We start from the raw sequence: 14,464 nt of genomic DNA on the forward strand, positions 1-14,464 counted from the left end.
CTTAACCCAGTTTAGTGGCAAGTTCTTTAGCCTTTGCCTTTTCGAGCTTGGCGATACGAGCCAAAGACTTGGGACCCAGGACATTGCCGCCCCAGTGACGGCGGATCTCATCGTATCTGTCGTTGTAATTGGTCCTGATAGCTTCCACCAGCTTAGCCGAAGCGCCTTTGTCTTCCTAGTTCACGTGTGTGAAGGCGACAGTGGTGCAGGTCTTCCTGTGGACTAGACGTCCCAGTCTTGCCTTCCCCTTGATAATGGAGTAAGGGACCCCCATTTTATGACACAGGGCAGGCAAGAAGACAACCAGCTCGATGGGATCCACATCGTGTGCAATCACCACCAGCTGAGCTTTCTTGTTCTCCACGAAGGTGGTGATGGTGTTAACTCCTGCTCGAAGGACAGGTGGTCTCTTAGTGGGGACGTCCCCTTTGCTAGCAGCTTTCTTCTTGCCCGGGCCAACAGCCTCTGCTGCTTCTCTTGCTTTGTCTCTGGTCTGTACTTGTGGGCCAGCTTAAGCAGCTGAGTAGCTGTCTGGCGGTCCAGGGCCTGGGTGAACTGGTTAATAGCAGGAGGCACTTTCAGCTGCTTATAGAGGATGGCTCTCTGCCGCTGCAACCTGATACAGCAGGGCCGTTTCACAAAGCGGGTGAGGTCTCTTTTGGACTGGATGTCCTGTCCAATGCCAAAATTCTTAGGTCTTTTCTCAAACAGGGGATTCACCACTTTCTTGGCCTCCTGCTTTTTCATGACAGCAGGGGCCGGAGCCACCTTCTTTCCCTTGGCCTTCTTTCCTTTTGGCATCTTGGGCAGTGGGAGGAGAGAGCTCTGCTCCTCTATTCTTAATCTCTCTCTCTCATTCTTTTTTTTTTTTTTGAGATGGAGTCCTTCTCTTTGCTCAGTCGCCCAGGCTAGAGTGCAGTGGCAGGATCTTGGCTAACTAACTGCAACCTCTGCCTTCTGGGTTCAAATGATTCTCATGCCTCAGTCTCCCGAGTAGCTGGGACTACAGGCGTGCCACCATGCCTGGCTAATTTTTTTTTTTTTTAATATTTTTGGTAGAGATGGGGTTTTACCATGTTTCCCAGACTAGTCTCGAACTCCTGGGCTCAAGTGATCCTCCTGCCTCGGCCTCCCATATTCTTGATCTCTTTTAAGTATACCTTTGTTAGTTGCCCATCTGTGTTGCCCTAAGAACACCACATTCCTTGAGCTATCTTCATAGACCCCTGTGGATCTATGCTGCCATTGCATCCTTGCTGCCTGTTATTGAAGTGACGCCCATCTTATGTTTGATGGTTAGATGTTGCCATTTGGCCTTTGCTCCTCTGGGATACCACTGCTTCCAATGCTTTCAGGGAGCTGAGATATGAATTGGCATCTTCTGTTTTCCAGTGTCATCCACAAAGAACATGCATCTTGAGCTTTTCAATGATTTTGGTGTTCCCTCACCAGTGCACTCTTTCTCACCTTGGAAACTAGACTGTCCTCCAGGAAGGACTGACCCCATAGTGGTCAGCCAGTAAGATTAGACCCATTCTACATGTCTTCTTCTCTGAGCCTTTTGATCACTTTCTCCACAGTTTGCCACTACAGTAATCACATCTCAACTTTATTGAATGTAAGCTATCACTTTTTCTAAGATTTTAAGAGGAATCTAAGCAGAGTATTAGAACTGTCGCCTAGGGCCCTTGGGAGGATGTTAAATTTTGTTAAAGGTTATGGCAGAGTGTCCTCATATCAGTAAACTCCCCCTTATTTAACTTTAGGTTTCACTCACCTTGATCTGGTACCCAGAGAATCCTCTCCTTGCATGTCCTCCTCACTCTTGCCAAACCACCCCCATTCCTGTTTTACTTGTTAGCCAGATCCTACAGCAATCTTGACATCATCTCTCTCCTCCCTTAGCAGGCCCTCCTCCCCCATTTTGGTTATGCTGAGATTTGATCCTAAGTATGAAGGTGGTGGCCATGGAAACAGCAGATCCTGGAGGTCAAGCTCCTGCTTCATTTGATGCCTCTAAATAGTTTTCAGGAAAGTAGTGAGGGGGGACTTTTTTTGTAAGCTCCAGAAGTTTCAGAAGAAACTGGAGATCTAAGGCTCTCTTTTGAATCTACCCAAATATCTCATCCCAGCTCTCAGGATCCCTCTCATTCCCCATGGGGATCCTGACTTTGACATAGGAGACTGGCCTAGGCTGAGAATTCAGTCTTCTCTGAAGTTCTGCCATTCATCTGGTTAAGCCTTGTGCTCATCTTTTGGTTGTCCTCTGCCCTCTGGCTGCAGGAGATTAGAGTCTCTTTAAAACCTGTTAAGAAGCTCCCTGTCCCCTAATTCTCACACTTTCCTTTCAGTTCTTGGTTAATAAATCTGAGTCTGTCATTTTCTTTCATCCTTCAATCAGTGGTACTTAGCAACAGCCACTAAATTCCGCAGTCCTTATAATAATCACTTCCCTCATCTCTCCCAATGTTTGGGACATTACACCAGCTAGTGTGTCTGTGACCGCCCCTATTCATCCCATCCTAGTTCATTGTAGGGGAAAGTGTTAGCTGATTGCTTTCCATATTACCCTTAAAATCTATTTAAGCATTATAATCATATTTACTGTATAGACCTTTTCTGATTGTTCTATTATCTCAGTTCCTGGGTCTGCATGCCCTGCTCTTCCTCACAGCAGTTTATTTCCTTCCGTAAGTGTAATACTTTACTGTGAACTCAGCTGTGATCGAGTTTTCTGTGGAAGCCTCATTTGAGCTATGCTTCCTTTATGTCTTCCTCTGCAGAGAATCTAGGATTCTTGTCTGTTCTGGACCAGTTTTGTTAAATCCTATATCGTGCTGGTATCACAGATTCAGATACCACAGACAAAGGCTCAGGTTTAGTGACAATTCACAGGTGATTCTCTTTGCCCAGTGCCCAGGAGATGCACTCTTGGGCTTGCGGGAGGAGCTGGCCAGGGTCCTACCTCACAGATGGCAAAAAATAATGCTGTTCCCATGCCTCGCCTCTGAATAGCTGAAGCCTCAATTCTTCTGTTCCTCTAAAGACATTAAAATATTAGCTTCAAGCCCCGAAGGCCCACGCCTGGGTCTGTTGGCTGTGTGGTCCCCAACACTTCTATTCTTGCCATTTTAGGTTTTGGTGCCTGCTTCTTTCCCAGCTCCTGGAAATTTTCCTTTCTTTAGTTTGAGCTCAACTCTAGTAAGTAAATCAGTTTGCTTTATTTTATCCTACAATTTTAGGTGTTTTTAGTGGGAAAGTGGCCTGAACTTGTCAGCTCCATCTACCACATTTACTGGAAATTATACCAATTTATTTTCAGAAAGCATGCTAGTTAGTCCACAGCAGTCAGAGAGGATTTTATGGAAAAATTCAACAGATGATAACTTCAGGTATTATAGCCATAAATGCAGGGAAGTTTTTCTCTAAGCTTGGAATGGGATTTCCATTACTCTGCACTCAATATGTGAACATTATATTTTCCTTTATAGTGGATGAAGGAACCACCGTTTCTAATGGAAACAGTTGGTGTTTATATATTTCTTATTCCTAAAGGTCACAGGATCATTAATGTGACAACATCATCTTGCTAGAAGTGACTGTTCAAGCAACAGTAATATGTTGAGCCATTGCCTGGTGATTAGGGGAAACTTCAAAGTGATAAAATACAGAAAATGAATATATAAATAGAAGTAGTTGAAAATTTCCAGATAATCTTGATAAATGGAGCAAGGGAAAAAATAGGTGCATTTCACTTAGATTTCAGAGAGAGGATTTTTGGGTTGCATTTGAGTATTCAACTTAAATCTGCCTCCAGGCACTAGAAAATGGTGGAGCTGACATCTACACAGCAGATCACAATGGATTTCACTACCCTGACAGCAAGACAGAGGTCATATATATATGTAATATATATTTTTTCTTTTCTGTCAGAGATATTCCCAGCGCATAAGGCAAGTGAAGGCATATTTTCACTCATCTGTTGGCAGATATGTCTACAGTTGCCATCCTTTCCAGCCTGCTTCCTGTACATGGCATAATTAAAGGGTCCATGAGCTAAAAGGCTGGACGACAATATGCCTAGAGGGGTCCAGAGAGACAGTGTAAGTCAGCAATGCTTAAAAACAGGAAGAAAAAACTGTCATGCAAAGACACACTGAGAGCAGAGCTGTGGCCAAAATGATCGCATGTGAGGCAGGAGCTGAGGGCGGGCATCCAAGAGAACTGTATTTGATCTTCATTTTAAAATATCAGATGTGTAGTGTTAGGGTTGAGGAGCTAAAAATAGGCAGCACTCCATATAACCCACTCCCTCCAATTTCTTATAATTAATTCTCAAACAGCTTGTATTTCCCTACCATCATGCATTAAGAGGTACATTAAGGACAGTATTTGAAAATGTCCCAGAAATAAAATACAATTTTTAAGTCATAGGCTTATATGAATAATACTGATATCTATTTTATTTTATTTTTCTTTTTGAGATGGAGTTTTGCTCTTGTTGCCCAGGTCAGAGTGTAATGGTGCCATCTCAGCTCACTACAACCTCCGCCTCCAGGGTTCAAACGATTCTCCTGCCTCAGCCTCCCGAGTAGCTGGGATTACAGGCATGCGCCACCACATCTGGCTAATTTTGTATTTTTCAGTAGAGATGGGGTTTCTCCATGTTGGTCAGGCTGGTCTCGAACTCCTGACCTCAGGTGATCCACCCACCTCGGCATCCCAAAGTGCTGCGATTACATATGTCAAAGAATATTTGTCGTGTCATGCTTTCAAAAAGTATTTACGTTTTTAATTTTTTTCTATTTTTTCATCTTTTTAAATTTATGCTTTCTTGGGTTGAATAAAAAAGTATTTAGATATGATATTCCAGATACCTCTATCATGGGACATCACTAATTATAAGTAAAATACAATGAACATTTATTCGAAGGCTGTGTATATTTTGTTTGGTTTTATACACAGCATGTAAATTATGATTACATGTGTTTAATATTTTGGCAGGAAAACTGCATATAGAGGAAAGCAATAAAAACTATGCGTCGCTTCATTTGTGTATACATATTTTTTTTAGTACTTTACTGCTTTTCCTCTTTGTCACATTGGGTTGGTTTTAGTGGTTTGGTCTATTTTCTCTCATTAATTTTTTTTCTTTTCAAGTTCTCCTATATATGTTTATTTTCTCTATTTCCTGGGTTTCCCATGTGTATTATTTCCACTTCTTTTTGAGCAATTTACTTACTTTGTTTCCTCCTAATTAAGCATTGTGTTCCCATCCAAGACCTATTAATATTAAGGGTTGCTTTTTCCAAATGGTGATTCAAACAATGTGCACACTAGGATGAAAGCAACTTTAGTACAATTTTCCACTAAGAGCAGTGCCTTCTGTATACGAACTTGGCTTCCTAAAATCTCAAGTCCCTTATTCCTCCTAGTGACCTGGCAGCACACAGGACATGTCTCTATCTCTAAAGGGTCACAGGAAGCTCAGGCTTATTGGATCATCATCCCAAGCTTTTACTCAGGAAAAGTTTTCAAGTGTAGGGGATAGGGCTGCTAAGAGAAAAACGTACTCTTCACTGTTAACCTTTCTACCTATGGTTTTATCGTCTTAAAGCCCATATATTCTGGATTCTGGGAGTTTCTCTGAAACATGCTTTAGGGTGAGCGGAGTTTTTTTTACACCTCTGTATGAAAATAGCTCAGGTGAATAGGACATAAGTACTGAATGGGAGGGTGAGTGTCAAAGAGAGGAGTTGGATGACTTCAACGTTCTGACTTGGGTGGTTGAGCAGAGGGTGCAGGCATTCACAGAAGCAATAGCAAAGGATGAGCAAGTTTTAAGGGAAGGATAAATAATTTAAGTTTTATTTATAGTTTCGTGACACCTAATTGATATATAATGAGAAGCTCACATTTAAAATGTAAAATCTAATGGGTTTTAACATGTTTGTATGCCATGAAACCATTACCATGGTCAACATAATAAACATTTCCATCACCTTCAAAAGCTTCCTGGTGTTCCTTTATAATCCATCCCTCCATCCGTGCCCTGTCATCTCAGGGAACCATTGATCTGCTTTCTGTCACTGTATATTAGTTTGGATTTTCTAGAATTTGACATGAATGGACTACTATATGAATTACTCCTTTTTGTTTGGCTTCTCCCATTCAGCATAATTATTTTGAATCTATCCTTGTTGTGTATCAATAGTTCACTTCCTTTTATTGCTAAGTAGTATTCCATTGTATAGATATAGCAAATTTTTTTTATTCATTCACTTGTTGATGGACATTTGGGTTGTTTTTAATTTAGACTATTACAAATAAAGTTGCTAGGAACATAAGTGTACAAGTCTTTGTGTGTACAGATGATATTTTTCTTTCTCTTGGGCATGGTTTCATTTATAGCTTGGGTAAATATCTATGAGTGGGATAGCAAAATTATGTGGTTAGGTATATGTTTAACTTTTAAAGAAACTGACAAACCATTTTCCAAAGTAATGATATAATTTTACATTACCACCAGCAGTATATGGGAGAGCTTCAATTGCTCTACGTCCTTGCCAACATATGATATGGTCCAGCTTTTTAATTTTAGCCGTTCTAGTGGGTATGCAGTGCTATCTTATTGTGGTTTGATTTGCATTTCCATAATGACTAATAATGTCCAGCATCTTTTCATGTGTTTATTTGCATCTGTATATCTTTTTGGTAAAGTATCTGTTTAAATCTTTTGCTCATTTAAAAAATTGAGCGGTTTGTCTTATTATTGAATCATAGTAGCTCAGTAGTAAGGTATTTGTTTGATATATGTTCTTTGTTGAAGCTATGTTTTGCAAGTATTTTTTATACCAGTCTGTGGCTTGTCTTTTCATTTCCAATAATTCAGTTTTAAACATAGTGAATCTGACATTTCTATGAGACATACAAGTAGAGCTATCCAGCAGGGAGTCAGATATGGAGGTCTAGAGTCTAGAAGAGCTAGATGAGGACTCAGGAGCTATGAGTGAAAGGAGAAGATGACTACAAAGGGTCAGGAAACACCATTTGGGGGTGATTGAACTGTTTTATGTCTTGATTTTAGTGGTGGTTATATGGCTGTATACAATTATACACACTCAGAACTGTGCACCCAAAACAGTGAATTTTACTTATGTAAATTTACCTTAATAAAACAATTTTAATGGGGCAATAGGTGAAACAAACTAAAAAGTTGATCATTGTTGAAGCTTGGTGATGAGTACATGAGGGTACTTTATATTATTCTCTGGTCGTTTGTAGGTTACGTTTCCAAAGTAAAAAGGAGTAAAAACAACAGCAATGACAGGGCAAACCCCTTGACCTCATCTTCCCCTCTCACAATCATACCACTTCTAGGCCTCCTTTCCAACAAAATTTCTTAAAAGAGTTGACTACAGACATAGTTTTCACTTCTTCACCTTCCATTCAGGCTTTTCTCCCCATAACTCCGTGGACTCATGTCAAGGTTCTTGGGGTCATTGAAGACCTATTGACCTTCATGTAACCAAATAAGAGGTCATTTTCTTTCCTCACTTGACTCATCTCTCAGCAACATTTGTTAGTTTCTTTTCTTGGTCTCTGTTTCATCTTTCATGCTCTTGGTGTTCCTCCTCTCTATTCACATCTTTTTAGTTTCATTTTCTGTCTTCTCTTTGTAAAACCTCTAAACTGTGACATGTATGAGGGTTAGCTCCTTAGCCCCAGTTCTCTCTCTCTTTTTTTCTTATTTCATTAGGGACTATGACTTTAAATACTGTCTCTATGCCTATGATCCCCAAATCAACATCTGTAGCCCTGACCTCACCCCACAACCTCAAAGTCATATATCTAACGTCTTATTTGACATCTTCATTTGGAAGTCTACTAGGCTTCTCAAAAGTAAAATGTCTACAAAATTGAAAGGGTTATTTTCTCAAACCTGTACTCTAGCCTACATATCCCAGTAAATGGCACTCTGTCCCCCAAGTCACTTGAGCTAAAAACTTAGAAATCATTCTTGCCTCCTCTGTTGCCATCCGTCATCTCCCACCATCCCCATTATTATCCATCTACTTCTGAAACACTTACTGAATGCTTTCAATTTTCATTTCCACTACCACGATCCTAATTCAAGCTACCATATCCTTAGCTGTATGTGTTTCTTGCCCGTACTCCTGTCTCTTTGATAAATATTTATGCTTAATTTAAGTTCTAAATTTTCATATGTAGTTTTATGAATGGTGCCTATAATATATGAAACTTTAAATTTAAATTTCTATGAAACTACAACACTCTACTCTTTCATTTCTTAGAGACAGAGCCTGAATTTTTTAAAGTACTACTGAAGAAAATTGAGGCATTTTATTAAAATGAAGATGCGGAAAATATGGAAATCCCCTGTCTAGTTCAAAGTCAAGACTGCATAGCTAAATTTGAAGATGGAGTTTAGTGCCAAGTCACTGGTAAGAAAGTACATGCTCTTTGTGTGGGGAAATCAAATGCTTGAAAACCAGTAATATTTAGACTGGTTGGTACAGATTAAATCTTGGAAGTAACCTTCTAGTATTAGTCTGTCTTTAGAAACATGGAGATAATCCTAGGAGAGAGAAGCACTGGTTCCTTTTAGATTTGTTTGATTTCATTAGGACTAATTTATTAGTAAGCCATTAGGAACCTGGAAATTAGTAGATGAACAAGGCAGCACAAGTTTATTAATTAAAAATTAATTAGTCACCACAAATTTCATGTCAGCTGCTCATAGGTCTATGTTTTTTGTTGTTGTTATTGGTCTGGATACAAACAAGAAAAAGTCCTTATGTTCCTTATCTCACTTCTGACTTAATAGATCAAGCTCTTTTGGTTTTTCTCTTAAGAATTATTTACCAAAGTGTCAATATCTTGGAACTTTTCCTCAAATTTTCTACAGTCTCCTAAATCAAGTACTGCAATTGAATATTTTTGTAGAAAAGAGGCTGATTACATGCCTGTAATCGCAGCACTTTGGGAAGCTGAAGTAGGAGGATTGGTTGAGCCCAGGAGTTCAAGACCAGACAGGGCAACACAGTGGGACCCCATCTTTGCAAAAATTTGTAAAAAAATTAGCCAGGTGACATGCCCCTGTAGTCCCAGCTACTGAGGAGGCTGAGGTGGGAAGATTGCTTGAGCCTGGCAGGTGGAGGCTGCAGTGAGCCTCCACATTCCAACTTGGGTGATAGAGTGATACCCTCTCTCAAAAAAAACAAAAGGAAAAAGAAAAGAGAGAGAGAAAAAAAAAGTTCTATAGAAAAGAATGGCAGTGAGGTTTTGGAGACAGAAGAATCAGAAAAATAGTAGTAAGTACTAGTAATAAAAATAGAAAAACTTGGCCAGGCACAGTGGTTCACGCCTGTAATCCCAGCACTTTGGGAGGCTGAGGCGGGCTGATCACAAGGTCAGAAGTTAGAGACCAGCCTGGCGAACATGGTGAAACCCCATCTCTATTAAAAATACAAAATTAGCTGGGTGTGGTGGTGTGCACCTGGAATCCCAGGTACTCGGGAGGCTGAGGCAGGATAATCCTTGGAAATCAGGAGGCACAGGTTGCAGTGAGCCGAGATTGTGCCACTGCACTCCAGCCTGGGTGACAGAGCAAGACTTCATCTCAAAAAAAAAAAAAAAAAAAAAAAAAAAGAGAAAGAAAGAAATAAATAAAGAAATAAATAAAGAAAGAAACTTATAGGTATTCTCCTGGTATTGGCTAAGAGAACAGTTCAGAGCAGGTAACACATCAGAATGAGATGCAATCCAAGCCTTACATAATTGTCACATTTACCATGAGCAATTTCCGCCATCATGTTATGATTTTTGTATACAATTAAAATAAATAAATAAATAAATAAAAGGTTAAGTTCAATTTCAATTTTAGTCTATTTTGGTCATTTCTAAGTAATCCAGAATCTTTACTAGTCAGTCTGAATATTTTCCAGTTCTTTATCTCATATAAGTATAGTTTTATTATTCCTACCTATACTTTTCTAACCTTTCTCTGTAATCATTGAATTTAATTCTATTGATAGTTGGTGATTTTAACTAGTTAAGAATTCTTTGAGCATGGGTCTTTGGGAACATACCATTTTCTTGTTTTGGTAATCCAAATAGTGAGCAAACATGTGCTTTATGACTCTACAGAATTTTCCAACTAATTTAAAACTATGATTATAGGCTGTAAACCATTGATTTATTTATTTATGACAGGGTCTTGCTGTGTTGCCCAGGCTGGTTGCAAACTCCTGGCCTTAAGCATTCGTCCTATCTCAGACTCCCAAAATGCTGGAATTACAAGTGCGAGCCACCATGCCCACCCTAATATTATTTATTAAATGGACAGTATGAAAATAAAAAGAAAAAAAAATAAATGGACAGTATGTCCGCTGAAATTTTAGGGTATAAAATTTGAAGGAAAGGTTAGTTTCTATGATGATTTCTAGGCTGTGAATAAATTTAAAGATACATGATACAATTGTCATATCTCTCTCTATCCCTCAAAGGCCCTTCCTGGTTTGGTGAATGGTAGCTTTGTAGTGTGTTTTGTTTTAACAAAGTAAAACATGTATGTAGTTTAAAAAGTCAAATAATTCTTAAAAACCTTGTAACAAGACACTGACACATACACCCAAAGATCCACTCCACTCTTCAGTAGCTACTACATAAAATAGCTGTTTCTTTTGGTATTTACCTGTATATTTTCTTTAAATAACATGTATATTGCTACCTTTTAATACTTTACAATTATATTTTGACTTACTATGATAGGTGACAATCTTGGTTTTAATATAGCCTCCCTTCTCTCCCCCCAACATATTTGTAGCTTCATGAAAGTAGAAACCTTGCTTGAATTGTTCATTGCTGTATCCTCAGCACTTAGAACACTATAGCACATGTACATTCTCAATCAAATAATTTTTTTTTCAATGAGTGAATAAACCTACAGAGATCCAGGACTGAGACTACCTGTCATAACAAGCATGTTAATTAACAGGAATTTGTTTTGGCTGCCACTTGCATGGCTTCAAATCTGGAAGAAAGCTCTAAAAGCACTGTTGCCTTCTTTGGTTTGGCATTAAGCAAGCATTTTTTGAGTGTCTGCCATGTGTCATCACCAGAAAATATGTTAAGAGCACAGCCTTTGTAGTCAAACATATGGGGTATCAATCTTGTTTTGCCACATTCCAGCTATATCACCTTGGAAAAATTAATGTCTCTGAGTCTCAGTTTCGCCATCTATGAAATAGGATGATAATAATCCTGATGTCCTGAGTTTTGTGGAGGTTAAATAAAATAATGCATGTAAATTATTCAAGATTGTATTTTGGCACTAAATAAATATCCAGAATATAGTCAGTGTTATCATCAAGTATTATTAGTTTCTATGATGGCTACAGCTATTCTGTGGGATTAATAGGAGTATTAGTGGGGGATGGTAATGAACAAGGGATAAAGTATTGTGCCTAAAAGTCACCTTTTCCAGGAAGATTTCCCTGATAAACTACTCTTGCTGATTGCTTCTTGGCTTCATGTATTCATCACTTATATATTGTATGTTGTTGCTTGGATCTTCTGGTAAGTTATTTTTTCTTTTCCTTAAACCTCATCATTGGGGCTACAAGTCTCTTCTCCCTTTTCAAGAGTTTCTTAATGTTTAATTTAATTATATATTCCTTTCTATTCCCCTTTTCTGCTAACAACTATTGAAAAGTATTTAATGTGTATCACTTAGCTTTAAGTGTTTTTTGAAAAATGTCTACCAGTGTCTTCTGTGCAGGTACTTCTAATTTCCCCAAATGCTATTGTGTTATTATCTGTCACTCTGTTTCTCACCAAGCACTGTTTTTGTGCTGTGCACACGTTCCTATGGACATGTCTATTCTGTTCTTCTTAAGGACACAAAGCACTCCATGGTGGGCATTTACCACATTATATCTATTCACTCCCCCATCAATTCCCAGATTACCTTCAATTGCTTACCACCTCAAACAAATAAACAAAAATCCTGCAAAGAAAATCCCATACATGTCACTTTAAAGCTTGTGCTGAGCATGTCTTAAGAATATATTCTAAGTATGAAATTGTTGAGACAGTATGAAGCTATATACTCCTTGACAGTTGTTCTCAAGTATCTCTTTCTGGATGCATGTTATATGTCCCTAATTAGCTTGTGAGCAGTGAGGTCACTTTCAGCTCTTAAAACAGAAAACAGTGAAGAGAAAGCTGGTCCAACACTGGGATAAGTGGTGCCTTAAAGTGGCAAGTGGAACATAAGCAGACTCATTCTACTTCTAAGTGTCTATAGAAATGTAGGTAGGGAAAGTGTGCTACTCATTTGTTATTTTTATAGCCCATCAACAAGAGAACTTGCTGGCATTACCTGTATAGCATGTGGAGAGTCCCAAACACAATAATCCAAAAGCAATTAAAAAAAAAAACACCCAGGAACGAATTGGTTGTGATTGGTTTTAATAGTTTTGTGCCTTTATGGGGCAGAGAGGGCATGATCTTGTCTCTAACTTGAACATTTTATTCTAATCTGCAATCATAAGAAGTCATAAAATCACCAGTGCTCAAGAAGTTGCAGAGTAGAACAGAAAGGAATTGGGTTCTAAAGGTAGATTTATTTATTTATTTATTTTTTCTCCTATTTTTATTTTGACAAACTTCAAATTTTAGAAAAGTTGCAGGAAGAATATGTGAACACCTTTTTACTCTTCATGAAGATCCACCAAGTGTTACCATTTTACCACATTTGCTCTCTCTCTTTTCATTCACCCACCGGTCTATCTACCTACCATTTGAATATTCTCCCATAAATATTCAACACTCCTTTCCTAAGAAAAAAAGAATTCTCACCAATAACCAAAATATGGTCTCACACTAGGTGCATTTAACATTGGTACAAGGCTTTTATCTAAGGCAAAGTTTATATTCAAATATTTAGGACAGGGTTCAGCAAAATTTTTCAGTATCAGGCCAGACAGTATGTATTTTAATCTTTACAGGTCAGACATTCTCTGTTGCAACTAGTCAACTTTGTAATGATAGAGTGGAAGCAGCTACAGAAAATGTGTAACACAAATGAGTGTGCTTAGGTCCCAATAAAACTTTATTTACAGAAACAGATGGTGGGGTGGTCTAGGATTTTTATTATTTTAAAAATTGGTGCTAGATTGTATTTTAGTCTTTTAAATCTCATATTTCAAGATGTATTACAGAATTCAGTCTCGGTTTTGAAAAGGTTTTGCTATGGATTGCCATGAATTGGATTATTCAACGATATATCATTTTACCTCTTACGTTTCTTCATTTCTGTGAATCTAGTTTCAGCAGATCTACCTCTTTTTTATTTGACAAGACCAATATATACCATAATTAATACATGGCTTTGTCTCCTTTTTTAAAAAAATTATGGTAAAATATATGTTTTAACACAAAATTTACCACTTTACCCATTTTTAAGTGTATAGTTCAGGGGCATTAAGGACATTCATATTGTTGTGCAACCATCATCACTATACATCACCAGAAATTTTCGTCTTCTCCAACTGGAAATATGTATCTATTAAAAAGTTAGCTCACCATTCTTCCCTCTCCTGAGCCCTGGCAACCATAATTCTACTTTTTGTCCCTGCGAATTTGACTACTCTAGGTACCTCATATAAGTGGAATGATACAGTATTTGTCTTTTTGTGACTGGCTTATTCACTTAGCATAGCCTCAGAGTTCATCTATTTTGCAGGATGTATAGAATTGTATTCCTTTTTAAGGCTGAATATTTTCCATTGTATGTATACGCCATATTTTGTTTATCAATTCACCCCTCAATGGACAACCAGGTTGCTTCTACCTTTTGATTTTTGTGAATAATGCTGCTATAAACATGTGTTCCAGACTCATTTTTAAAGCATGAGTTTTCTTTCTGTCTAGGTCTAGCATCAGCCATGAACCTAAAGTGCCACATTTAACATAATAGTATCATTTAAAAATTAGCTCAATAGAAGATATCTAGGCAAACAAGTCATAGATGAAGTAATCTCCTCCCTCCACTCCCTCCTTCAAGACTTCAGCATTTCTTGCCTGAATATTGCTATAGCCGAGTCTCCTTGCCCCCAGATTTGTCCTGCTTCCCACTGCACTGGAGTGACATATCTAAAATGCAGAATTGATTACATCACTCCCCTGATTGAGACATTTCCATAGCTCTCCATTTCCTCTAAGACTCAATCTAATGATTTCAGCCCGGTGTATCAGAATCTCAAATATTCTAACTCTTACCTGTCTCCCAATTCTTACCTCCTGCCATATCCAGCCTTTCATTTCATATTTCAGTAATACCGAGCTGCTTCTTACATTCCCCCTCCAAAATAAAGGAAAACAATAAATGATGTCTTTACTCTTTGCTCTATCTGCGTGGAAAGCTTTTCTTCCCTTT

The 14,464-nt window shown here is 38.4% G+C and overlaps 1 protein-coding gene and 1 pseudogene across 1 annotated transcript in view; both read right to left on the reverse strand.

Moving 5' to 3' along the window:
• Positions 1-14,464, reverse strand: part of BACH2 (BTB domain and CNC homolog 2) — a 643,272-nt gene that overhangs the window by 494,280 nt on the left and 134,528 nt on the right. The window lies entirely within an intron of this gene.
• On the reverse strand, positions 2-802 carry LOC126952937 (60S ribosomal protein L7a-like; annotated as a pseudogene).

Source organism: Macaca thibetana, chromosome 4 (assembly GCF_024542745.1).
Source record: "Macaca thibetana thibetana isolate TM-01 chromosome 4, ASM2454274v1, whole genome shotgun sequence".
In the NCBI taxonomy this organism is placed as follows: domain Eukaryota; kingdom Metazoa; phylum Chordata; class Mammalia; order Primates; family Cercopithecidae; genus Macaca; species Macaca thibetana.